This window comes from Nuphar pumila, chromosome 4, assembly GCF_984573655.1.
Source record: "Nuphar pumila chromosome 4, dmNupPumi1.hap1.1, whole genome shotgun sequence".
In the NCBI taxonomy this organism is placed as follows: Eukaryota; Viridiplantae; Streptophyta; class Magnoliopsida; order Nymphaeales; family Nymphaeaceae; genus Nuphar; species Nuphar pumila.
Genome location: NC_143252.1, coordinates 109,751,876 through 109,776,670, shown reverse-complemented (window position 1 = coordinate 109,776,670; position 24,795 = coordinate 109,751,876). Strand labels below are relative to the sequence as shown.

General features: G+C 42.8%; 1 pseudogene; it reads left to right on the top strand.

Annotated features, from left to right (window-relative positions):
* The first annotated feature begins 339 nt into the window (after positions 1-339).
* The window catches only part of LOC149840527 (plastoglobule-localized metallopeptidase 48, chloroplastic-like), a 110,730-nt pseudogene continuing 86,274 nt past the window's right edge, over positions 340-24,795 (top strand).

Sequence of the window (24,795 nt, the reverse complement as noted above, 5' to 3'; positions counted from 1 at the left end):
GCTTTTGTTTTCCAAAAGATTTTCGAACTTGAGAATCGAACTCGTACCATCGCACGCCCTCGTGTCTTATTTTTCAAAAAAAAAATTCGGACTTGTCAGCCGAAAACTTGTGTGACGTGTCCTTATGTCATCGTGTCAACATGTCTTTGTAACATATGATCACACCTTCCCGCGGAGAACCCAAAATTCAAAAGTCCAACGGTCGCGATACTCTCAAGAAACGGGCCCCACTACCAGCAGCAGCAGCAGCAGGACAGGATTCGTCATGGGTCCCACGGAAAAGGAGATCGTTTGATTGATACTTTTATTGGTTCCTTCATCGACCCTCTCTCTCTCTCTCTCTCTCTCGCGTTGATGGCGTTAGTGTTTCTTCCTTCCTCCTCTCTCCCGTGGAAACCCTTCCTTCCCTCGCCCTTCTTCTCTGCTTCACCGAAGGTAACGATCGTTCTCTCTTCTCGTCTTGAATTTCGTGCTTTTTCTGCATCTCTTCCGCTTCTGAGTGCTCGAGAGTGAAGCAGGCGTCGAGAGCAAGGGTTTCGGTTTGCCGCGCGTCCCCGGTCTTCCGAGATCTTAAGGCGGATGATTTCAGGCACCCTCTTGACCAGCAGGTTTGACGGTTTTCGCCTTTCTGCGACTTCTGATTCACCTTCTTAGCTGCGGATGGGATTGATTGTTGCTTTTGCAGTTTGAATTGGGGTGTTTGCTGAGTTTTGATCTTCGATCTTTTGACTTTTCGTCGAAAGATTAAATTTTTACAGTTTGTTTCAAGATTTTCGAACGAAGCAGATTTATGGATTTCCGATTCCGAATATGTTTGTGTTTGTTGCTGATTAGGTTTGGAAGCTTTTGGTTGGAACTTTATAGTGAGAAATTAGAGTTTGTTTATGTTCTTATGGCGCTCTGCTTAGGTTTATTTCTTGTTTTTTATCCGAATAATTCGATACTTTTTTATGTAGAAGTGCGCTAGAAGTTCAAGGAACAAGTATTTGTTACTTCTTGTCACGAATTCTTATCTTTTTGTTCAGCATCTTTGCCGAAGGATTAAGGTTCAGGTGTAGCAGATTGTAACTTGTCACCATTTGTAAGCTTGTCTTCTTGTCCATTTGAAGATGATTATTGTACAAGAAAACTTGATGAAGTAGGAGCGAGTGCTGTATAAGATAGTAGGCAACGATTCGGAGATATAAAATGAAAAAATCGTTTTCTCACATGAGCATCTCACTCCGTCTCCATAAAGAAGTCCAGGAAAGAAACCAAGAAATCTCAACGACAATTAGGGGTTATTTTGAGAAACAAATGTCAGCAATGAAGTTTCAGAACTGGAACGCATAAGAAGACCTACAACTAGCCTTCTACTTAGGCTTAGATTCCGAAATAAGACAAAATTCATAGTGTGCCATGCACTCTTTGCTTTCCCTTTTAATGTTAGTATATGTCACAAACATATGGTAATATGAAAGTAGTAATCTTGTGATATTTTCAGTGAGTTTTTTTCGAGTGATAAATCATTGAAGTATCACTAAATCAAACTTTATCACATATAACCGTGAAATTATCATGTAAATATCACAAGATGTTCTCCTACTTTTCTTTTGCTCTCGTCTCAATTTTTGCCAAGATTTCCTCTATCTCATTGTATTTCTGTGCTATGGAATTCCCAAGAATGATATTTGTGAGACTTAAAAAAAAACAATTAAACAACCAACACTTCTAGGTTTTTAAAAAAAGTTCGGTTCATTTGCCTACTTCAATGTCCCCTCCCTAACTTTTGTGACCTACCAAAAGCGGCTTTTCACATCGTGGATGTAACGCCCCAAAAATCATGGACTTGAAGCCTTTTATGAAAAAGGTTGAAAGCTTTGAAATCGATCATTTATCAGAGTTTGAAACAAAAGTTGAGCGAAAAATCATGTTTGAAATAGCAAGTCCCTGGACCTTGGGCGCATTACAGTGCAAACTTTCTTTTACAAACCGATTTACAACTCAAATATATTTATTGAAACAAAAAGAAGAAACAGAGTTTTGGTAATAGAGTTTTAATAATTCAGAGTTTAATAAAAAAAGAGGCTTTCAAAGAAACTCTATATCATATTTACCAAAATATCCTCAGGAGCGAAACATCAGGGAAATAGTCTCATCTTGATCTCATCACATCATCGTGTCATCGCAAACTGTATTAACCTGTTTACCACCTGCCCATGAAATGAGTCAGTTTCGCAAAAAACTAGTAGGGGTGCAAAAGACAAGAAAGAATAAAGGCTGCAATAAGCAAGATAATTACTAAACTAAACAGGAGAAACAAATAAAGCTAACCATACATGCTGTCGAGTATGGCAAGCAAAACTCCAGTAAAGCAAATAACTAAATACTAGAGCAAAGTGCTAAACAAACAAGATAAGCAATTAGAACAATCCAACTGATTCCATAGGTAGAGGACAACTAACTCCACCAAACCGTCAGTAACTGTATAAATCATAAGGTGTAAGCCATTGCACAACAAACAGTTTATAAGCTACACGCGATAAACAATTACAATAGCAGTTATATATTAATCACAAGATGTAGGCAGCTTATAAAGTAAGCAACTACATTAGTCCAAGTTATGAACAGTTCGTAGATTTCGAGCTATAAGCAATCACATCAGTTATAAGATGTTTAAGTCAACAAGTGATACATTACAACAAGCACGAATAGTTCCACCAAGTAGTAAAGCAAGTCATATGCTAATATATTGCAACTAACATAATGCTATTATCATAAGCATTTAACTAGTACGAGCACCTAGTTATTACTAGCACAGAACTAGCGAAATGCTACAACAGGCGTGCATAGCTCAATGAGTAATATACTGAACTATTGAGCAAACAAGCAAGTCATGTCACAGCACGCATATTTCAACAATGTGAATAATTTAACTTATGTTTCGATATTAGCTAGCTAACTTTTGTAGCCCCTTTCCCCTAACTCTGATGATTGGGAAAACTGAGTCATTTGCTCAAAATAACCATTAATGGCTTGTCCATCCGAGTTTTGTACCATCCGTCCTCTCTCTTGATGAACCGTTTTGAACGGGCACGACGAGGGTTTCTTAATCGCCTCCCCATTCTACATGCTCTTGTCCATTAGACCCACTTGAGCATCTTGCCTGTGAAGGCGCATAGCCACCATTATGTGAATTATACGTGCCATTGCATGTTCGAGGCAACCACACACCTCTCATCCTACTCACCGCAGTACACAACGTACCTGTTCAAAAGTACATCCATGATGAGAGGGGTTAACTTATAGTGAGGGTGAAAACATTACCATTTTGTGGTCTTAAAACACGTGCCCTTGCATGTTCGAGGTAGACACAAACCTCTCATCCTACTCTTCGTAGTACGCAATGTACCTGTTCAAAAGTACAACTACGATGAGAGAGGTCCAAATTTCTCACATGAAATCCCCAACACATTTGCTTTGTAAAAGTCCACAGTATAATCATTGGAGTTCTAACTTGTCATGTGTTTTTTAAACTGTCACGAGCCTCCTGCCCGTTAGGCGAACATCGATATTACATGATTACCATAAAGTGCCAAAACACATTTCGAGGTTACCATATACCTCTCATCCTGCTTGTCGTAGTCCAAACTGAGAGTACGACTATGAGAAGAGGGGCATGGATTTCTCAAAAGAAATCCATCAGCAATAATCTCGTGAAGGAAGGAAAAGCACCAACTATCTTAGTTTGGCCAGAAAACCCAATAACTAGGTCTCGTATCAAAGGTGATGTAGCACTGGTCTAGCGATCGTGTAGGTTCCTCAGTAGAACCTTCGCCCATCCCATGCACATGCCCTTAAACAGAGTCATCTGAGTTGCATCGAATACATGAGTTGAAGTTGGAAAACACTTTTCTCAAACACATCGATTTGGGAGATCCAGCCGCTATCTCGCAAAAGACTTTCAAAATCTGCTTTACAAAACTATACATTTCGAAAATAGGTTTGTGCCTAAAAGTCATCTTTTTTGGAGAACCAAGTGCATAAGTGTGCATCATGTTTTTTAAGACAAATGAACAAGTTGAAATGCACTCGAAGATGCACTTAGTGAGTGCAAGCTAACAAAGAGTAAGCCCGTGCACGTTACAGTGCGACAGTAAAGTACGATCGATCCCCAAAGTGCAAAACTGCGTATCCAGCGCAAAATCTCGCAAGCAAATACACAAGGTACAAAATCATACCTCGACTAAACAACCATATAAGCAAGCAAATAAATACATAAGGCAGTGCACAAGGTATGAAATCGTACCTCAGCCAATCAACCGAGCAAGTACGTGAATACTCACGACAATGCACGAGGTACGAAACCGTACTTCAGCCAAACAAGCATGCAAGCAAGTGAAATACTCAAGGCAGTGCACGAGGTATGAAACCGTACCTCAGCTAACCAGACATGCAAACAACTAATATGTAAAGTAAAAGAGCATCAATAACTTAAAAACCAAAAAGGACAGAAGGGAAAGCCTTGGTGCATAAAGCGCGGAGCAACAGAAAGAAAGTACAAAAATTAAAGGAGACAAAATGTAAAAGCTGTGGCGCATATAGTGCGGGGTAACAAAAAGGAAAGTACAAAAAGTAAATGCGAAACAGAAGCCTGGGCACATAAAGCGCGACGGCAAAGTAAAGACAAGAAAGTAAAAAGCCATGGCGCATAAAGCCCGGGGCAACAGAAAGGTAAAGTGCAAAAAAGTAAAGAAGACAAAGATCGCGAAACCGCGTCCTTGAGTTAAAAGACATCAAATGTAAAGACATGAATTAAAAGCCTAGGCACATAAAGCGTGTCAGCAATAGGAGAGTAAAGTGCAAAAAGGTAAAAATGATAAGGATAGCGAAACCGCGTCCTTGAGTTAAAAGACATACATATATATTTTATATGTATACGTATATCATCATCCTTTTTCATTTTTAATTATCTTTTCTTATTTTAGCATTTATCCGTTCATTGTCTTTTTACGCAACATTCCCATACCTTGAAGGATTGCGGGTCTGCGTACGTTGGCCTGCGTAAGAGAGAATGGGCTCAAGCCACAGAAAGGGCGAGCATGCTCCGTCATGCAACCTGCGAGCGTAAAGGCATTAGTATAAAAGTAACCTTGACAAAGGAAGGGGACCGGTAAAACCCGCAGTGGGTTCGGCCTGGGCCCCGGATCAGTTACTGTGAAGGCAGGCATGGGGTGTAATGCCCCGAAATTTTAACCCAGATTTATGTGGATTTTTTTTATAACAGCGAAAAGAATAACCAATATAGGGTTAAGTATTTCGAAACATTACATTTGAGAGGAAACTCAACACAGGTATTTCATTTCATTATGATATGAAAATTTAAATTACCACAAACCCAAGGAATCACTGGAACAATAAATCAATAATCTTGAATCAATGCCTCATCCTGCAACCACTCATAAGTCTACTCGTTTACTTGAAAATGGTAAAAATTATAGGAATTAGACTACCACGTCTAAGTAGAAAAACTGTAACTTTTAATGCAGGTATATCATGAATTAAGCATGTGATGTGGGTGCCAAAGGTGATTCTCAACCAGGGTTACCGGAAGCGCTTGGCTAAAAGGGGAAGCACGCTTCCCCGAAGCGTGAAACGTCGCGCTTTCGAAGCGTGGGAGGAAGCGTCCCCCTTTTTTGGGAAGTGTGCTTCCCTTTAATGGGGGACACGTTTCCCTTTAATGGGGGACGCGCTTCCCTTTAATGGGAAGCGCGCTTCCCATCACGCTTCCCCCTCGCTTCCCTTGTTTTTTTTCAAATTTTTTGTATTTTTTATTTTTTATTTTTATTTTTTGCGCTTCCCCCTCGCTTCCGAGTCGCTTCCTAGGTCGCTTCCGAGACACTTCCCGAATCGGTCCTAAGTGGTCCCACGCTTCCCCGCTTCCTAAAATTTTGAAAGTGCCTCGCTTCCCGTATCGCTTCCCGCTCCCGCTTCCTCAACTGGCAACCATGTTCTCAACATATGTCTAAACAAGTAAGCAGTTTATGCCATAGAAACCAACACTCATATACGTGAGCATGTAAATAGTTATCCAACAACCATAACTGAGCAGGTAAAGCATCGTGTGCAACATTAATAAGCAAGTGAATGGGTATTGCAACATGTTGAGATTAAGAGGTTTTAAGTTTAAGTTTTCCTAGACTAGAGGTTATTTGATATTTTAGTTTAATGAGGGACTTATGTGTAATTTCTCTCTTTGGCCTCTCTCTATTTAACATAAAGATTAACCCTAATGAAGTTTAACGAGTTCTCTTATTTTGCAGCCGTCTCTCTCTCTATCTACCTAGGGTTCTGCGCATCTCATCTAACCTTCTACATGGTATCAGAGCCACTGATCTCGGGAGCGTGATCGATCGTGATTGATCTACACCAACGAAAAGAGAAGTTGGAACCAGGTGTGCAATTTTTTTTTGCGTAAGATCTGATAACAGATCTGGTGTTTGACTAAGGTCATGACCCAGATCTGTCATCAGATCTAAGGGACACGGTGGATGCGTGTCTTCAGGTCTAGCAGTCGTAACCCTTGAGCCCTTGAGTTGTAGAATTTTTTTTGTCTGGAAACAACTGCCGTGATTTTTTGTGTTTGGGAGCAGCGACAATCTCATTTCCTGTGCTGCTGTTTGTGATCGAGATATGACTGGTTTTTATTTGTGCCCTGAAGAAATGAAATTCTTTTTGGCTGTCGTGCTTTATATGTCCAGGAGTAGCAACTGTCGTGATTTTTATTTTTCTGCATCTGCATATTATCGTTGGTCGTGAATCTAGGTGCCGAGTTCTTCTCAAATCTTATTTGGTTGTTATATTTCAGAATATGATATCAACAATCGCGATTCCCTGTTGCGTCGTGATTTTTTTTTACATGCGTGCTGTGAAAGAAGCATGTTAGTATCAGTTGTGTTTCTGTCGTGGAAGCAACAAGCGTGATTCCCTGTTGTGTTGAAAAATAACCTGTTTGTGGGCAGTTTTTAATTAATGTCGTGGGATTCTGTGTTGAGTACAACTGCTGGTCGTCTTTTTTGACTGATGCGTGATTGTAACACACGCTATTTTCTGTGTCGCTTGAAGCCTGTCAAGATTTTACTTTTGGTGTGGTAAACTGTGTAGTCGTGGACTTGCCTGACGTGTGATTATACAACTTGTTGTTCAAGTGAGTGAATCTGATTTTTTTTTTGCAGCTGAAATAGAATTAAATATTCAGTATGGGTGAAACTTTGAAATGTGATTCCAAAATTGAACATATTGGTGAGTATAAGGCTTTTGCCAATCCCTTCTCGTACGGCTCTTCTGTAAGGTTGAATGAAACTAACTATGCCAGGTGGTCCAGAACTTTTATGATGTCGGTATCTGGACATCGTAGAAAACATATTTTGTTGGAAGACGAACCCAATGAAAAGGTGGGAAAATACGTTACTTGGGATGAAGATAATGACATAGTTATGTCATGGATCATGAATAGTGTCGAACGCCATATTGCAGATGGTTTAATTTACTATAATACAGCCAAACAGATGTGGGACAATCTTCGAGATACGTACTCACAAGAGACTAATGTGAGTCGTATCCTGCAAGTCGAACAGGAGATATATAATTTACAGTAGGGAGATCAGACCTTGGCCCAGTACTATGCATCTGTCAAAGTTGCGTTTGAAAGACTCAATGCTCACAGGCCTCTTTGTTGTTCGAAGCAAAAGGATCATCAAGGACAAACTATGGTTGCTCGGTTTCTTACAGGTCTATCTTCAGAATTCTCTGTTGCAAAAGTCCAAATGTTGACTTGATCAGATGTACCTACTCTTGCTGATACATACAATCGTCTAAGTAGACTTGCGATCTCTCTTCCACAATCTCAGCCTGTGACCCAGTCATCTGCTCTAGTTGTCTCATCTGGTTATGGGCGTGGAAATATTCAGAATATCAGAGAACGAGGTCGTGGACGAGGTATGAGAGGCAGAGGAAAGCTTCAATGTACATTCTGTGAAAAATCTGGACATTTAGAAGATCGTTGCTAGGATAAGCATGGTCGGCCAACCTCTTCTTCATCAAAGGCATATGCTCCTAAAGCAAATGTTACTACACTAGAGGCAACAAATGTACATGATAATATCTCTGCTAGTGACAGTATCACCCTCAGTCGTGCTGAATATGATGAGTTGATAGCTCTTCGCCCTTTAAGTTCCACCCCTCCTGTAGCCGGTGTTGCCTACTCAACAGGAAATCATCTTCATCCGACTGACAGTAAGTGGATTATTGACTTTGGTGCATCCAAACACTTGTGTGGAAATTCGCTTGTTTTTTCAGATCTAAAGGATATTACTGTTCATCGAAGAGTCTCATTAGCCGATGAGAGTTCCTCATCGGTTGTTGGTCAGGGAAATATTTCTATATCCTCCTTCTTACAGTTGAAAAATGTTCTTCATGCTCCCAACTTTCCTCAAAGTTTACTCTCTGTTAGTTGCCTTACAAAAGAACAAAACTGTAGAATAATATTTGATCCAATGGGTTGTCATTTTCAGGATTTGCTGACGGGGAAGAAGATTGGTGGAGGCTATGAAGAAAATGGAGTCTACTACCTACATCATCCAGTGGGTAATGTTCATGCTGCAGTGGAACACTCATACAGTCCTGTTCAGTGGCATCGTCGTCTTGGTCATCCTTTATTGTCAAAGCTTCGTTCTGTCTTTCCTCGAAGATGTGTTGTGACAACAAAAGCGCAATCTATATTGCAAGCAATCACACCTTCCATGAGCGTACTAAGCATATTGAGATGGACTGCCATTACGTATGTGATGAATACCTAAGAGGAACCATAGCACTACCTTACGTCACATCTGAGTACCAGTTGGCGGACTTCATCACTAAGGCCCTTGCTGCTCCTCGTTTTTGTTTCTCCTTAACAAGCTTTCGGTTATATCCTCGTAAAGCTTGAGGGAGGATGTTAAAATACATGTAATTCATATATATATATTTATATATATATGTCTAAAATACCCGATAGGGGTATTTTAGTCATTTCACAAGTACCCGATAGGGGTACTTGTTTTCCTTTTTGTTTTTTGTATTTTATATTTTTTAATTTATGTTTTTTTGCTCACACAAAGGGCCCCCAGCATGGAGTCGATGGGGCCCCCAACGGTCACATTTGTGACCGTTGGGGGCTCCCAACGACTACATGGGGAGCCCCTAGGTGGCTCTCCTTTTAAGGCCTTTTGGCCATCCCCCCTCTCTTTCTTTTGTGTATAAATAGGGGTGAACCCCTCTTGTATTTTTCATTCGAGAGAGCTCTCTCTCTTTTCAATAAGAGACTTTTATATTTTTATGTTGTGTTGTCTCTTGTGGGTTTGGGTGTTAGCCCTTTTGTTTGTTCATTAGTGGATGTTGTAAGTGCTTAATGCACTCTTTGCTTTTCCACATATTTCATTACACAAGTGACCGTAGTATCACCCTCAGTCGTGCTGAATATGATGAGTTGATAGCTCTTCGTCCTTTGAGTTCCACTCTTCCTGTAGCTGGTATTGCCTACTCAACAGGAAATCATCTTCATCCGACTGACAGTAAGTGGACTATTGACTCTGGTGCATCCAGACACTTGTGTGAAAATTCACTTGTTTTTTCAGATCTAAAGGATATTACTGTTCATCGAGGAGTCTCATTAGCCGATGGGAGTTCCTCCCCAGTTGTTGGTCAGGGAAATATTTCTATATCCTCCTCCTTACAGTTGAAAAATGTTCTTCATGCTCCAAACTTTCCTCAAAGTTTACTCTCTGTTAGTTGCCTTACAAAAGAACAAAATTGTAGAGTAATATTTGATCCGATGGGTTGTCATTTTCAGGATTTGCTGACGGGGAAGAAGATTGGTGGAGGCTATGAAAAAAATGGAGTCTACTACCTATATCATCCAGTGGGTAATGTTCATGCTGCAGTGAAACACTCATTCAGTCCTGTTCAGTGGCATCGTCGTCTTGGTCATCCTTTATTGTACAAGCTTCGTTCGGTCTTTCCTCAAATTCCTTCCACTACATCATTTCAGTGTGAAGCATGTGAGTTGGGCAAGCTGTAATGAAAAGAGGCGGAAGCACCAATAGGGCAAAAAGTCACTCCTTAAGAGTGACCACAAGAGCCAAGAACACAAACACTAAATGTGCACACACAAAACTCACAAATATAGAAAATGACTTAAAGTCATAAGTTGGATTTATTGAAGAAAGGAAGAGAAGGGTGTAAAAACCCATACATTTACAAGGGGGAACCTCCTCTTTATATAGTGGAGGGAAGCACTAAAGAGGACCCATAAAGGGGGCTCCCTTCTAGTCGTTGGGAGCCCCAACGATCATAAATATGACTGTTGGGGCCCCAACGACTAGATGGGTGGGGCCCCTTTATGATTCCAAAAAGCAAAAAGACAAAAATAAAAAGGAAAAAGAAAAAGGAGAAAAAGAGAAAAAGGTAAAAAAGAAAAAGGTACATTTGGAATTACCAAAACACCCCTATCGGGTTTTTGGTTTATACAAAACAAGAAAAAATTATATAATTATGTATATATACATATATACGTATATATACTTATATATATACTAATGTATATATATATATAAGTATATGTATATATATATTTATATATACATAATTTAACATGCCCCCTCAAACTTTACGGGGAAAAGACCGAAAGTTTGCCAAGAAGAAACATGAATCGTGGAGTTGGGAGCGCCTTGGTGAAGAAGTCAGCTAGTTGATACTCTGAAGTGACATATGGCAATGTGATGGTCCCTTTGAGATATTCGTCTCGAACATAATGACAATTCATTTCGATATGCTTGGTCCGCTCATGAAAGGTGTGATTGCTGGCAATGTATATCGCACTCTTGTTATCACAACAGAGTTTGGTGGGAGTGGAAATGTGAACGCCTATGTCACCAAGAAGACTTCTGAGCCACACAATCTCCATAGTTGTCATCGCCATAGCCCGATATTCAGCTTCAGTAGATGATAAGGAGACCTTCTGCTGCTTCTTGCATCTCCACGAGATGAGAGATTCACCTAAAAAAATGCAAAGACCCGTAATTGAGATCCGATCATTGGGATTTCCTCCCCAGCCAGCATCAGTAAAAGCAGTCAATTCAAGAGATGAGGAAGAGGATAAGAAGAGTCCCTTGGAGATGGTATTTTTGATATATCGCACAATTCTCATTACGGCCGCCATATGAACCGTAGTAGGAGCGTGCTGAAATTGGCTCGCTGCATGAACCACATGAGCTATGTCTGGACGTGTGATGGATAGATAGGTGAGAGATCCAATTAATTGACGGTAGGGGGTTGGATCTTCAAGAAGAACACCATCTTCAAGTCTTAGTTTCGCATTGATAACTTCAGGAGTCTCCACTTTCTTTTCATCAGATATTCCTGATTTGGTACAAATTTCTGCAGCTAACTTCATTTGAGATAAGATGTACCCACGCGCTGAATAAGCCACTTCAATTCCTAAAAAATATCTCAAATAACCAAGGTCAGACATATCAAAAGTATCTTTTAATATAGACTTAACATCATTTACTCCCTTTTTGTCATTCCCAGTGATGATCATATCATCAACATACAACAAAAGAGTAATAATGGAGTCACCTGTCCTTTTGACAAAAAGAGCAGTGTCAGTATAACAAGAAGAAAAACCTAAATTGATTAATACATTACTAAACCTGTCATACCAAGCTTTAGGAGCTTGCTTAAGTCCATATAAAGCCTTCTTTAATTTTAAAACTTTTCCATTTAAGTTCATACCTGAAGGTGGTTTCATATAAACTTCTTCATTTAAATTACCATTCAAGAAAGCATTTTTAACATCAAGTTGGAAGATGGGCCATTTTTTAACAGAAGCTATAGCAATAATGGCTCAAACACTAGTCATTCGAGCAATTGGGGCAAAAGTTTCATCATAGTCTACCCCATACTCTTGGGCATAACCTTTGGCTACCAACCTAGCCTTATATCTTTCTAATGAACCATCACTCTTAGTTTTTACTTTAAACACCCATCTACATCCAATGGGTTTCTTGCCATTAGGAGGATCAATGATTTCCCAAGTTTGTGCCTTTTTAAGGGCATTAAGTTCAAGCTCCATAGCTTCATTCCAATGATCATATTGTTTAGCATCATTGTAATGAGATGGTTCATGAAAGGAGTGAAGAGCAAGAAGACATGCTCAATAATTAGGGGTAAAAGAGTAATAAGAAACAAATCTATTTGGAATCTTAGGAATGTGATTTGATCTTCTTTGAGAGTTTTCTTCTATCAACTCATTTTGAGAAAATCTTTCAAGGGCACATGGAGGATTTCTTTCATTCCTTCTAGAGTAGACTTGTATTTGTCTTGAAGCATTTTCTTCTAAGTTTTGATCATTATTTGGATGTTCAACAAGATCTTCATTAAGAGGTTCATTAAGATCGATATGATCATCTATGATGTTTTCTTGAGGTAACAAGTCAAATAAAAAGGAATAGTCAATATTTTCATTTGGTTGATGCGAAAAACCATTTTCTTCTTCGAGGAATGTGACATCTTTTGAGATATAAAGTTTATTATTAAGTATGTCAAAACATCGCTATCCTTTTTGTTTTTCGCCATATCACAAAAAAATACATTCAATGGCCCTAGGAGAAAGTTTATCATTTTTGCGAGTTAAAACAAAGCATTTACATCCAAAAATTCTTAATCTTTTATAATCGGGAGACATATTGTAAAGTTTTTCAAATGGAGAAAGATTTTTCAAAGAGGATGAAGGGATTCTATTGATGAGATATGTTGAAGTTAGAACCGCTTCGGCCCAAAAGGATTTTGGGATATTTTTTGAAATCAATAATGTTCTTGTAGTTTCTATTATGTGCCTATGCTTTCTTTCCGCAAGACTATTTTGTTGCGGAGTGTTGGGACAAGAACGTTGATGACAAATTTCATTTTCTTTTAAGTAATTTTGAAAATCATTAGACATATATTCACCTCCCGAATCAGACCTAAGAATAGATAGATTTCCCAAAAATTGATTTTTAACCATTGCATGAAATTCTTTAAAGAACGAGAAGACTTCAGATTTGCGACTTAAGAAGTATATCCACGTAAATCTAGTGAAGTCATCAATAAAGACCACATAATACGAAAAACCTCCTTCAGATAAAATTGGGGAAGGTCCCCACACATCGGAATGAACAAGTTCAAATGGCCGAGTGGCAAAATAACTTCTTTGAGGAAACGGAGTAGCTTTAGATTTCCCAAAAATGCAATCTTTACAAGTCATGTGATTGTCTTTACAAGTATTGTTCAAAAAAGGGAAAAGAGACATTTTTACAAAATTTGGATGACCAAGTCTCTCATGCCAAATTCCAATACTTTTGTCTTTAACAAGATTGCAAGATGACTTAGATGGAAGCGTCAAAAAGTCCATAAAATAGAGATCACCCCTTCTATGGCCTTGTCCAATCAACTTCCCTGACTGGAGATCCTGCACGATGCAATCTTTAGGTGAGAAAGAGACTTGGCATCCATGGTCGGTGATTTGGGAAACGGAAAAAAGATTTAAATTAATTTTTGGAACAACTCTTACTTTAGGAACAAAAAAGTTTTGAGAATTTTTGAAGTCAAGTGTTCCAATACTTTCAATTTTTAATGACGTTCCATCGGCCGTTGAAACATAGGAGGACATGGGTTCGGAAAAAACATTGGAAAGGGAGGTTTTATGAGATGTCATATGGAAAGAAGCACCATCGTCTAGTATACACATACCTGGAGGTGATGAAGAGTAGGCGATGGCGGCTCCGGATGTTGAAGGAGAAGACTTGAGAAGGTGTTGGAGAACTTCAGAGATATGATTAAGAGTTTCTTTGATATCTCCTTCTTTGGTACTTTCTTCCTTCTTTGGAGAATTTTCTCCAACCGCGGCAACCTTTCCTTTAAGCTTTGGACAAACCGGTCTAATGTGCCCCGGTTCATTACAATAGTGGCATATGATTCCCTTTCTAGGCCCATTGATATTTTTGTTAAAGTGGGGAGGTCTATATGCTTTAACATTTGATCCGGGCCTATTAACGGCCAAAACCTTATCATTCCTAATGCTCAAGCCAAGTCGAGTTTCTTCTTTACATACCTCGGCAAGAGCATCTTCAATAGGTAGGGCTTTGCTTCTATGGAGAAGAGATGCCCTCACTTGTTCAAATTCTGGGCGAAGTCCATGAAGGAATTGAAAAAAGTGCTCATTTTCAATTTGTTCCCTTCTTAGTTCAATGTCTTGTGGAGCAACCCATTTGGGCTCAAGAAGGGCAAGCTCATCCCAAAGAGGGGTTAGAGAGCTAAAATAGTCCCGGACACTCATATCCATTTGTTTGGTGGAACGAATTTTTTCTTGACAAAAGAATTGCCGAGCAAGATCCTTTTGGGTATACATACCCTTAAGGAAAAACCAAGCCTCATTGGCTCTTCTAAACTTGGCAATATTGGCACAATTTTTAAGATCTACATTGTTCATAAACCATGCCAAAATTTTGGCATGGTTACTTTCCGAATCCTCGATTTTGGATTGATGTTCATTAATGGCTTTGATGCGCTCATCGCCATCTAAAGCCTTTTCAACTTCATTTTCAATTTTGGTAAGAACAAGAGAGGGTTTGGGAGTAGTACCCATAACAAAACCCCAAAGTTTCTTACCTCTTAGATGATTTTCCATAGCGGAGGCCCACATGAGATAGTTGGACCCATTTAGCTTGAAAGAGAGCTCCACTTTAGAGTCACGTTCCATCGGCACCAAATATACTTCCTTTCTTCAAAACTTTGAGAGGCACACTTTCCAAGATGACAAAAGAAAAACCCAATCACCAACCGAGCTCTGATACCATGTAATGAGAAGAGGCGAAAGCACCAATAGGGCAAAAAGTCACTCCTTAAGAGTGACCACAAGAGCCACGAACACAAACACCAAATGTGCACACACAAAACTCACAAATATAGAAAATGACTTAAAGTCATAAGTTGGATTTATTGAAGAAAGGAAGAGAAGGGTGTAAAAACCCATACATTTACAAGGGGGAACCTCCTCTTTATATAGAGGAGGGAAGCACTAAAGAGGACCCATAAAGGGGGCTCCCTTCTAGTCGTTGGGAGCCCCAACGGTCATAAATATGACTGTTGGGGCCCCAACGACTAGATGGGTGGGGCCCCTTTATGATTCCAAAAAGCAAAAAAACAAAAATAAAAAGGAAAAAGAAAAAGGAGAAAAAGAGAAAAAGGTAAAAAAGAAAAAGGTACATTTGGAATTACCAAAACACCCCTATCGGGTTTTTGGTTTATACAAAACAAGAAAAAATTATATAATTATGTATATATACATATATACGTATATGTACTTATATATATATAAGTATATGTATATATATATATTTATATATACATAATTTAACACAAGCATCATCGAAGTTTGTTCCCTTCAAGTCAGAGTCAGTCTAGTAATAAAGTTTTTGAACTTCATGCAGATGTATGAGGTCCTTGTAAGATTCCTACTAGAACTCAGTGTCGATACTATCTTGTTATTGTTGATGATTTCTCTAAGTTGTCATGGGTGTTTTTAATAAAAGAACCATCTGAAGTTCCAAGTATTATCAAATCCTTAATTTTTGAAACCATTGCTTGTTATCTGATCAATCGCATGCCTTCATCTTCTGTGGGTGATCAAATTCCATTACATATCCTAAAACTTAATGCCCCACTCTTCTCTTTCTCACCAAAAATATTTGGATGTGTTTGTTTTGTACACAAACTTGGCCCTGACCGTGATAAATTATCTGCTCAAGCTACAAAATGCATATTTATTGGTTATCTAAAAACTCAAAAGGGATATCGATGTTATGATCCTATTTCTCGCCGAGAGTATGTCAGTGCGGATGTATCTTTCTTGGAATCCACTCCATATTTCTCTAGTACCGGTTTTCCGCTGCAGGTTGATTCAACCGACTCTTTTCCATTACCTATACCTCCTTTTCCTTTGAAATCTGTGCCCTCATTACCCAACCAAACTTCATCCTCTTCACGATTTAATAATCCTCCATTGGTATATGTGTGTAGATCTCCACCTCCGCCAGTGCCTCCATCATCTTCTTCTCCTGAGGTAAGTACTACTGACAATAGTGATCTTCATGATGATGATAACAGGCCTATCGCTCTCCACAAGGGGACACGACAATGTACCTTATATCCCATATCTCATTTTGTCTCCGATGTCAGAATTGGAAATCAGATGAAAACTTTTATTTCAACCTTATCTGTTGAAACGATTCCTCTGAACTATCAACAGGCAGAGCTAGATAACCGCTGTAAGCTGGCTATGCAAGAAGAAATGGATGCTTTAGTGTCTCAGCATACATGGGATCTAGTTGATTCCCCAGTAGATGCTGACATTGTTGGATGCAAATGGGTATATACAATAAAGTACAAATCGGATGGTTCTATTGAAAGGTATAAGGCCAGATTAGTAGCAAAAGGATATACTCAGACATATGGTATTGATTTCTTTGAAACCTTTTCTCCTGTTGCACGGATGAGCACCATTCGTCTTGTTCTCTCAGTAGCTGTTCATCATGGTTGAAGCTTATGTCAATTAGATGTGAAAAATGCATTTCTATATGGGGATCTATCTGAGACAGTTTACATGCAACAACCTCCAGGATTCGAGGTTGAGGGGGAGTGCCAGAAGGTGTGTAGATTGAGAAAGACGATTTATGGCTTGAAACAAAGTCCGCGTGCATGGTTTCAAAAGTTGTTTGAAGTGATGTCATGCTTTGGCTTCAACAGGTCAGCGGCAGATCCTACACTATTTATCAAGAAAACTAACTCAGGCATAGTTGTTATGGTGGTATATGTGGATGACATCATTCTTACAGGAGACGATGTGAAAGATATTGAAGCCACAAAGGCTCATCTTTAAAAACACTTTGTGTAACAACCCGTTAAAAAAAAAAAAATGGTTAGGATTCGGGTCGGATCCGGACCCGGACCCGGACCCAATGGAGGCACCGCCTCCCTCGTGCCTTTAAAAAGATAAGGCAGGGGGGGTTTCAAATACGAAACCCTCCCCCTCGCTGTCTCTTCTCCCTCACCGCCTCCCGACTCTCCCTCGCTCGTCTGCTGCCGCCATTTGCGACCTCTCTCCGCCGCCGCCGCCGACCACCAGGTACGTTCTCCCTCCTCTTCTTCTCCCTTTTTTTTTCCGTCTCTCTCTCTCTCTCTCCCATTCCTCCCCCCCCTAGGTTCTTCGTTGCACAGGGAGGGGAGGGCTGAGCCTCCTCCCTGCTTTCGTACGGCAGGCGAGGGGCGGAGCCCCCTCCCTACTTCCGTACGGCAGGGGAGGGGTCGAGCCCCTCCTCCCTGCCCCTTTTTGTTGCGCCAGCAGGGGCCATCGGCCCCTGCCTTTCATTTGCCAGCAGGGGCCCATGGCCCCTGCCTTTCTTTTGCACCAGCAGGGGGCCATCGGCCCCTGCCTTTCATTTGCCAGCAGGGGCCTATGGCCCCTGCCTTTCTTTCGTCAGCAGGGGCATAGGCCCCTGCCTTTTGTTTGCCAGCAGGGGCCTATGGCCCCTGCCTTTCTTTGGTCAGCAGGGGCATAGGCCCCTGCCTTTCATTTGCCAGCAGGGGCCTATGGCCCCTGCCTTTCTTTCGTCAGCAGGGGCATAGGCCCCTGCCTTTTGTTTGCCAGCAGGGGCCTATGGCCCCTGCCTTTCTTTGGTCAGCAGGGGCATAGGCCCCTGCCTTTCGTTTGCCAGCAGGGGCCATCGGCCTTTGCCTTTCTGTGTGCCAGCAGGGGCTGGCCCCTGCCTTTCTGTTTGCTAACAGGGGCCATCGGCCCCTGCCTTTTTGTTTGCCAGTAGGGGCCGATCCCCTGCCCCTTTTGTGCGCAAGCCTATACCCTTGGTCGACAGACCCGGGGAATCTTTGGAAGCTACATCGTAATGGGGACAGATTATTACAATTGTTGATCTCCAGCGAGGAATTCCTAGTGAACGTGAGTCATCTGCTCACATTGACTACATCCCTCTTTGGGCGGCAAGGCTCATTTGGCCCTGCCCCATCCTTTTTGGTTTTGAGTCATTTGGGACCGTTGGCCCCAACTCTATGTATTGGAGAAGTTGAGTCTTTGCCTTGCTTTTGCTTTGTCGGGGCTTGCATGTTAATATCGCATATTCGCAGCTACGACGGATCTCATTCGCGCTCCGCGACCCGAGCCGTCAATTGTGTACGTCCGCAGACGTCGGCAAGCTCGTAACCCTCCAAGGTAGGGGAAGATTGTACGAAAGACTTGGATAATTGAATTAAGTTCAATTAAACTAAAAGCGATCAATAAAATGAATATATATATATATACAAATATATATATATATATATATATATATATATATATATTTATACGAGTATGCACTTAACTCAAGGACGCGGTTTCACGATCCTTGCCCTTTACCTTATGTCAGTCTATACTTACCATCGTGTATCACGTCGAGATCTCGTGTTGCATTCTTGCTTATGGTTTGTATGTGCCGTCACGCATCGTGGCGAGGTTCAGTGTCGCACTTTTGCTTACCGCCTTTACCTTGTCGCCGCGCTTTGCGCCTAGGCTCTTGTTTTTGTATGTATTATTACTGCTTTGCTATTGCAGATGCCGCACAGGTTTTTGCTCTTTGCATATGCCTTAAAGGCATCCTCAGGCATTCACCTCTCTCTCTTGCGACGAGAGTTGAGATGGGAGCTAGCGTTACATCCTCGTCTAAGGAGGGGGATACCTTGCAAGGATCCTGACTCCTTAAGTATGCAGTCCTGCAGACGAGTTGGAGGTTCTGTTGAGAAACATGTATCCCGTCTATCGAGGCCGGTGTCGAGTCATGCGAGGCATGTAGATACCCCGATAGCGGATGAGGTTCTAGAAAATCGCAGGCATAATGTTGGCACAAGGTACTGCTGTTTCAAAGGATATAGTAAAGTTGATAAACTTTACATCCTTGTGAAACACTCCTGTTGAGGCTTCTTTTGAGGAGCTATACCCCCTTCATCCTAGAGTACTTGTAGTCGTGCACGACACGTCTAGTACTGCGATGATCGGATGAGACGGTCGTGCGACCACGAACAGTGCGAAATGCACAATGCTGAAATCACATAAATGGCCTCACATTCGCCTTCACAGGCAAGATGCTTGAGTGGTTTAAAGACTACAGCATAGAGTGGGTCGTTAGTTAAGCAACCCCTAACGTACCTGTTCGTTTCAAGTGGTCTGTCAAGGGAGAGGACAGGACGGTACAAACTCCAATGGACAGGTTGTTAACAACCACCCTACGGGCAATGATCCGGCCTCCCCAGTCATTGGAGTTAGGGGAAAGGGGCTACAATAGTTAGCTCAAAACTTCTGCAGAAGTTGGATGCATCCGTGGCACTGCCTCCTTCGGGGAATCCTCTCTCGGCTAAAGCCGTCCCTCTGGAGCGGACTCAACTAGCTTTTCGGGTTATTCAAATACATAGAATAACAGACGCCCGAACTAGTCTCAGTTGTTTCTACGTTTTGCCTGCGCGTACCCGCGGGCCAGTAATATCGAAACATAAAGTCTGTTCACACTGGTTGTTGAGTAGTGAGACTCACTTGCACTCGCTTGCACTACTGACTCACTTGGACTCACTTGCACTCGCTTGCACTACTGACTCACTTGGACTCGCTTGCACTCGCTTGCACTATTGACTCGCTTGCACTACTGATTCGCTTGCACTACATACGCGTTTGCACTATTTATCTGCTTGCATTGCTTACCTGTTTAACTGCTTATCTACTTTAAACTGCGTAACCTACTGAATGAAATGTACATAATTCAGTTTCCTTGTAGTCTATCTTGTGCACCTACTAGTTTCTTTAGCGAAACTAACCCAGTCTATGGGTACAGGTGATGAATAGGCACTTCACGGGCGATGGCGCGATGGCAAGATGGTTTCAAGACTCTCTTCTTCCTGCTCTTAGCTCGCGTCCTGATGTTTTTGGGTCTTGTAATGGATTTTCCTTGGGACATCCGAATTTTGTACTTTTGGAACCTTCTTTTAATGAAAGTGCCTTTTTCAAGTAGCATGGGTTGTATGTTTTGGTTCTTCAGCTAACGTGCCCAAAGTGGTCAACTTGCCTTTCTAAAATTAACAAAAGGATGGGCTTCCGCTTATTTCTTAAACCAACTCTGAAATAAAGAGATTCTTTTAGTCTCTTGCCTGTTTTATGAAAGGTTTGAAAGTTGAAATTTTGGGGCGTTACATCTTGGTATCAGAGCTAAGGGAAGTAAGGATTCTTGACCATTGAGCATCCGCATCGCGCTGTGAGTATACCTTTCTTTTTGCTTAGTAGGTGTTTTTTTTTGCATTGTTAAGCTAAGAGGCTTGACGCGTTCTGCTTATGTACCAGCATTGCTGGGTTTTCCTAAACTACTCATGTTAAACATGAATAGTACTTATGTCTCTGGCTTATTTCGAGCCTCCTGAAAATTCTAATTATTGGTATTCCTTGTTTACTCCAAGGATGGCAAGAAACTCGAATGAAGGGTCTGCTGACGATTGGTCAGATCAGCGGGGATTCGTGTTGGATTCCATAAGTTCCCTAGCAGCGGCTATGCGAGACCAGATTCGTTCTCAAAGGGAACCAGCGCCCGTTTCTGAGCCGAAGCCGCATACCGCAGTGACGTATGAGAAATTCCTGAAGCTGGACCCCCCGACCTTCGATGGCAAGCCCGACCCAGACATGGCCGATAACTGGGTGAAGGAGGTGGAACGAGTGTTCGAGGTCTTGTCAGTGCCCGATGACAAGAAGACGTTATTCGGGACCTTTAGGCTGAAGGAGAATGCCCGCAGTTGGTGGGACATGGCCCGGAGTATGCAGTTTTCGGGAATTTCGCCCATTCCTTGGGAAGCTTTTAGAAAGGCTTTCTTGGGGAACTACTTCCCGCCTCATGCGAGGGAGAAGAAGAAGGTGGAGTTCTTGGAGCTCAGCCAAGGCAATTCGAGTTTGACGGATTATATCGCCAAATTCCAGCGCTTAGAACCCTATTGTCCCAACCTGTTCGCGGATGATCGCGAGCGAGCAGGAAAGTTTGTTCGGGGGCTAAAGGAGGGGCTCATGCATCGGGTCCTAACCAGCATGCCCTCGACCTTCTCTGCGGCAGTTGCTGCTGCCACCCTCCTGAGTGAGGCCTGGGAGCGCACTAAGAGTACACAGGGCAGGAGGCCACCCGCTACGGGTGGTGAGCCGAAGACACCTTCCGGTGACCCAGGCAAACGATCGTTCCTTCCTGTGAAGAGCGAAGGAGGAAGGAGACGATATCCTCCTTCGAAGCGTCAGCGGCCTCAGGGCAACCCTCCAGCCAGGCAGCAGACGAGCAATGTGTGCCCCAGGTGCGGTCGATCCCACATCGGGCAGGCGTGCCCGCTCGACACAGGCGGATGCCTGTATTGTGGCAAGATGGGCCACTACGCGCGCGACTGTCGCAAAAAGGCGGCTGACGACGCCAGGCAGACCAGCGGAGCACCTCTGCTCCCTCGGCCACCACAGTCCCAACAGCAGTATCAGACGCCGCAACCGCAGGCGAGCGGTCAAAGGAGGGCACCGGGACGCGTCTACTCAGCCAAGGCCGAGCAGCTGACCAAGGGCGACCTAGTGCAAGGTACCCTTTTTGTCGCTAACCAAGCGGCTTTTGTGCTTTTTGATTGTGGTGCCACACACTCTTTTATTTCGGTAAATTTTGCCGAGTTTTTGCGCGTACCTGTAAAACCCTTACATAATACCCTTGAAGTGTATAACCCGATTGGAAAAAATACTGTTTGTGCGACCTACGTACCAGAGTTGGACGTAGTCCTGGCAGATTGGCATTTACCGGTTTGTGCTATCCTGCTAGTGATGACGGAATTTGACGTCATCCTAGGCATGGATTGGCTGCACAAGTATCATGCCAAGATTTTTTGCAGAGATAGCAAGATTGTTTTGTTTCCCCCGGGAATGCCCAAGGTGGAATTCAAGATCGTGAAACCTGTTCGGGCAAGCAAGTTGATTTCGTCGCTGAAGGCGCAAAGCTACCTCAGGAAGGGATGCACTGCCTTTCTGGTTAGTGTCGTCCAGTCCGAGCCGACGCGAGTCTCGATGGGAGACTTGGAGGTTGTGCGAGATTTTCCAGACGTCTTCCCGGAGGAACTGCCAGGCCTTCCTCCACCTCGTGAGGTGCAGTTCAACATCGAGTTGCTGCCGGGTACTGCGCCAATTTCTAAGGCTCCATATCGGATGGCACCAGCCGAGCTCGAAGAGCTCAAGAAGCAGTTGCAGGAGTTGATGGATCAGGGATTCATCCGCCCCAGCGTCTCGCCTTGGGGAGCTCCTGTCTTGTTTGTGAAGAAGAAAGACGGATCTTTGCGATTGTGCATCGACTATCGGATGCTCAACCAGGCGACAATAAAGAATAAGTACCCGTTGCCACGCATCGAGGATCTGTTCGATCAGTTGCAGAGGGCCAAGATCTTCTCAAAGATCGACCTTAGATCTGGGTATCATCAACTCAGAATTAAGGGAGATGATATCTCCAAGACGGCCTTCCGGACCAGGTATGGGCATTACGAATTTACGGTCATGCCCTTCGGACTCACTAACGCTCCTGCAGCGTTCATGGATCTCATGAATAGGGTGTTCAAACCCTTCTTGGACACCTTCGTGATCGTGTTCATTGACGACATCTTGGTGTATTCCGATAGCTGGGAGCAACATCGTGAGCACTTGAGAGTTATTCTCGAAACTTTGCGAAAGGAGCGTTTGTACGCTAAGTACTCTAAGTGCGAGTTTTGGCTCGAGGAGATCATGTTTTTGGGACATGTCATCTCCAAGGAAGGTGTGTCCGTGGATCCAGCGAAAGTCGAGGCTGTACTCAGTTGGCAGCAACCGAGGAATGTTCGTGACATTCGGAGTTTTCTTGGATTAGCTGGGTATTATCGAAGATTTATCCAGGACTTTTCTAAGATCTCTCTACCCTTGACGCAACTCCTGAAGAAAGAAGCTAGGTTCGTGTGGGACGACATGTGCGAGAACAGTTTTCTGATGTTGAAGGAACGTCTTACGACTGCTCCTATTTTGGCCTTACCTTCGGGTCAAGGCGGCTTCGTGATTTACACCGACGCTTCCGGGACAGGCTTGGGTTGCGTCTTAATGCAGAACGATAGAGTGATCGCCTATGCATCGCGCCAACTTAAAATACATGAGAAGAATTATCCGACTCATGATTTGGAGTTAGCAGCGGTGGTCTTCGCATTGAAGATATGGCGGCACTATTTGTATGGGGAGCGGTTCGAGGCTTTTACAGATCATAAGAGCCTAAAATATTTGTTCTCACAGAAGGAGCTGAATATGAGGCAGCGGCGTTGGCTGGAATTCCTCAAGGATTACGACTTTACCTTGTCCTACCACCCGGGAAAAGCGAACGTTGTGGCCGACGCTCTGAGCCGCAAGTCTCCCAGCGTTTCCGTTAATTTGTTATTTGCGGGGTGGAAGCTGATCGAGGATTTGATATCGTGGGAACCGTTTGCAGTCACTCCAGTTTCGATCAGTCTTTCCAGCATGGTAGCTCAACCTGAGCTATTATCTAGGATCTTTGTTAGTCAAAGAGTGATGAGCAGTACGAAAAGCTGAAGGCTCTAGCGCAGCGGGCCGATACCCCCTTTCGTCTGAGTGAGGAAGGAGGTGTATGGCGTAAGGATCGTCTCTGGGTGCCAAAAGACCCTATTTTGAGAGATGAGATTCTCGCTGAAGCCCACAAGTCCAGGTACACGATTCACCCGGGCGGCACAAAGATGTTCAAAGATTTGCAGCGCAGATATTGGTGGAGTGGAATGAAGCGGGACGTAGCCGAATACGTTTCGAAGTGTTTGACTTGCCAACAGGTTAAGATCGAGCACCAGCGACCAGGCGGAGTGATGCAGCAGATGGAGATTCCACAATGGAAGTGGGAGGACATCACGATGGACTTCATCGTCGGTTTGCCAAGGACGCGGAGGAAACACGATGCGATTTGGGTGATCGTGGATCGACTCACTAAATCGGCGCATTTCCTCCCTTTTCGGCTCAGTCAGTCCCTGGACAGCTTGGCAGATCTCTATGTCAGGGAGATTGTGAGATTGCACGGTGTTCCTGTGTCAATCATCTCCGATCGTGACCCGAGGTTCACCTCCAGGTTTTGGGGACAACTGCAGTTGGCCTTGGGCACGAAACTGAAATTCAGCACCGCTTTCCACCCTCAGACCGACGGACAATCTGAACGCACGATTCAGACTTTGGAGGACATGCTGCGAGCGTGCATGTTAGACTGGAAGGGAGAATGGGACTCTCATACCGGGTTGGCAGAATTCGCGTACAATAATAGTTATCATGCGAGTATCGGTATGGCCCCGTACGAAGCTTTGTACGGGAAGCCTTGTCGATCACCTGTTTACTGGGATGAGGTTGGTGAGCGGATGTTAGATTCACCTATAGTGCTACAGCACTATACTCAGCAAGTGCAGATGATCAGGGAACGTTTGCGTACCGCGCAGAGTCGGCAGAAGTGTTACGTTGATCGTCGACGTAGAGAGCTGGAGTTCTCAACAGGAGATATGGTTTTTGTTAAGGTATCTCCTACAAAGAGCGTTTTCCGTTTTGGGAAGAAAGGAAAGCTGAGTCCCCGGTTCGTCGGACCTTTTGAGATCCTG